Consider the following 3,414-nt stretch of genomic DNA (forward strand, 5'->3'; position numbering starts at 1 on the left):
TTCCTGGCAAGTAGATGGGGAAACAATGGAAACAGTGACAGACTTTATATTTTTGGGCTCCAAAATAACTGCATATGGTGACTGTAGCCATGAAATCAAAAGATGCTTGCTCTTTGGAAGAAAAGCTCTGACAAACCTCGACAGCAAATTAAAAAGCAGAGACATTGTTTTGCCAACAAAGATCCTTCTTGTCAAAGGTATGGTTTTTCAGGAGTCATGTATGGATGAGAGAGTTGGACTATAAGGAAAGCTGAACGCCAGAGAATTGATGCTTTTGAACTGTGGTGTTGGAGAAGACTCTTGAGAGTTCCTTGGACTGCAAGGAGATCAAACCAGTCAATCTTAAAGGAAATCAGTCCTGAATATTTATTGGAAAAACAGATGCTGAAGCTGAAACTCCAATACTTTGGCTTCCTGATCCAAAGAACTTACTTATTGGCAAAGACCCTGATGCTGGGAAAGATTGAAGGCAGGAGGAGAAGGGGGCGACAGAGGATGAGATGGTTGGATAGCATCACCGACTTGATGGACATGAATTTGAGCAAGCTTTGGGAATTGGTGATGGACTGGGAAGTCTGGCATGCTACAGTCCATGGGGTCACAGAGAGTCGGACACAACTGAGTCGCTGAACTGAACTGAGCTGAACCATATGACCCAGTCATCTCCCTTCTGGACATATTATATCAAGTGAAAAAAAAGTGATTATCTTGAAGTGATAGCCACACTCCCAGCTCTTAGAAAAATACTGAAACAGGCTCAACAAGGAATAGAAAATCTGAATAGCACTCTAATGAGCAAAGAGATTGAATTAGCAATTTTAAAGTTTCTGCAAAGAAAAGTCTAAGACCTGATAGTGATGATGGCTTCAACTGTTAAGTCTACCAGGGATTTAAAAAAGAATTAAGATCATGTTGTCTTTGGCAGCACATATACTAAAATTGAAATAATACAAAGAAAATTATCATGGTCCCTGCAATAGGATGGCATGCCAATTTGTTAAGTGCTCTATATTTTTCAAGAGGGAGGGGACATATGTGTACTTATGGTTGATTCATGTTGATATATGGCAGAAACTAACACAATATTTTAAAGCAGTTATACCCAATTAAACATTTACAAAGAATTATGGCCAATTCCTTCAAAGTCTTAAGAAGAAAATAATTGTAGAAAGAGGAGAAAACATTTTTAACTCAATCTATGAGGCCCACATTACTCTGATACCCAAATCAGGCAAAGATACCACAAGATCTTTAAATCATAGACCAAAATTTTTCATGGAAAAGTACACAAAGTTCTCAACAAAATAGTAAGACGTCAAATCCCACAATGTAGCAACAAGGATTATACATCATGACCAAGTAAGATTATCTGAAAGACTCAAGGTTGAGTGAATATATAAGTATCAATCACTGTATAGCATCTTATTAATAAAATAAATACTCCCCAAATTCAGTGCCATTCTTCTCAATACTGCAGTAGTATTTCCTGCAAAAACTGAAAAATTAACCCTATCACTCACATGTTAATCCTACAATTTACATGTGAAGAAAACCTCCCAGAATAAATAAAATCATCTTGAAGAATAAGAACAAACTAAGAGAACTAAAAATCCCTGATTTCAAAACCTCTGCAAAAGGTACAATAATAAAGATAGTGTTTTACTGGCATTAAAGAAAAAAAAAAATAGACATATCAGTCTATGGAATAGAACTGAAAGTCCAGAAATAAACTCATACATCTATAGTTAGCTGATTTTCAATAACATTGCTGAGACAATTCAATGGGGAAAGAATAATTTTTTCAACAAATGGTGCTACACCAACTGTATATCCACATATAAAGGAAAGAAGTTACGCTTATATTTCACAATAAATAAAAAGCAACTCATTGTGGATCAAAGCCTTTACATTTGTAAGTAAAAGAACTCCCAGATGTTCAAACTGGATTTAGAAAACTTAGAGGAACCAGAGATCAAATTGCCAACATCCATTGGATCATGGAAAAAGCAAGAGAATTCCAGAAAAAAAAAAATCTACTTCTGCTTCATTGACTATGCTAAATCCTTTGACTGTGTGGATCACAGCAAACTATGGAAAATTCTTAAAGAGATGGGAATAACAGACCACCATAACTGTCTCCTGAAAAATCTGTGTGCAGGTCAAGAAGCAACAGTTAGAACTGACATGGACCAGTAGATTGCTGGGAAAAATATCAGTAACCTCAGATATGCTGTATTTTGTCACCTTGGTTATTTAACTTATATCCAGAGTACACCATGCGGACTGCAGGGCTGGATGAAGCACAAGCTGTAATCTCAACTGCCAGGAGAAATAACAATAACCTCAGATACACAGATGACACCACCCTTATGGCAGAAAGCAAAGAGGAACTGAAGGGCCTCCTGATGAAAGTGAAAGAGGAGTCGGTAAAAGCTGGCTTAAAACTCAACATTCAAAAAGTTAAGATCATGGCATCTGGTCCCATCACTTCCTGGCAAATAAATGGGGAAACAATGGAAACAGTGATAGAATTTATTTTCTTGGGCCCAAAATCACTGTAGATGGTGACTCCAGACATGAAATTAAAAGACTCTTGCTCCTTGGAAGAAATGCTATGATCAACCTAGACAGCCTATTAAAAAGCAGAGACATTACTTTACCAAAAAATGTCTGTATATTTAAAGCTATGTTTTTTCCCGTTGTCATGTATGGATGTGAGAATCGGACCATTAAGAATGTTGAGCACCAAAGAATTGATGCTTCTGAACTGTGGAGTTGGAGAGGACTCTCGAGAATCCCTTGGACATGAAAGAGATCAAACCAGTCAATCCTGAAGTAAGTCAGTCCTGAATATTCATTGGAAGGACTGATGATGAAGCTCCAATACTTTGGCCACCTGACACAATGAACTGACTCATTGAAAAAGACCCTGATGCTGAAAAAGATTGAAGCAGAATGAGAAGGAGGCAACAGATGTTGAGATGGTTGGATGGCATCACTGACTCTATGGACATGAGTTTGAGCAAGTCCGGGAGTTGGTGATGGACAGGAAAGCCTAGCATGTTGCAGTCCATGGGGTTGCCAAGAGACATGACTGAGCAACTAAACTGAAATGACCAACATATAATCAAGATAATCCTATTATACCAAGCATGCACAGTTAGGAGGGAGACTTTCTTCAATAAATGGTATCATAAAAACTGTTTGTCCACCTGTAAGACAATGATACAGGAACTTTATTAACATTAAATTAAGAACAAAAAAACAGCTCTGTATATGTTAAATACTTAAAGAAGAGCTGAAGCTGCAAACTTCTAGAAGAAATTATAAGAAAAAATCCTTTTGTCATATATTCTGTATGTAATCTCAGAAGTATATGCAATGAAAACTAACATTGGCAAATCAAAATGCATT

General features: G+C 37.0%; 1 non-coding gene across 1 annotated transcript; it reads left to right on the forward strand.

Annotated features, from left to right (window-relative positions):
* Positions 1-911: 911 nt before the first annotated feature.
* On the forward strand, positions 912-1,016 carry LOC139036413 (U6 spliceosomal RNA). The gene has a single exon (XR_011489204.1). It is a non-coding gene; the product is annotated as a U6 spliceosomal RNA (small nuclear RNA).
* The last annotated feature ends 2,398 nt before the right edge of the window (positions 1,017-3,414 follow it).

Source organism: Odocoileus virginianus, chromosome 8 (assembly GCF_023699985.2).
Source record: "Odocoileus virginianus isolate 20LAN1187 ecotype Illinois chromosome 8, Ovbor_1.2, whole genome shotgun sequence".
NCBI lineage: Eukaryota > Metazoa > Chordata > Mammalia > Artiodactyla > Cervidae > Odocoileus > Odocoileus virginianus.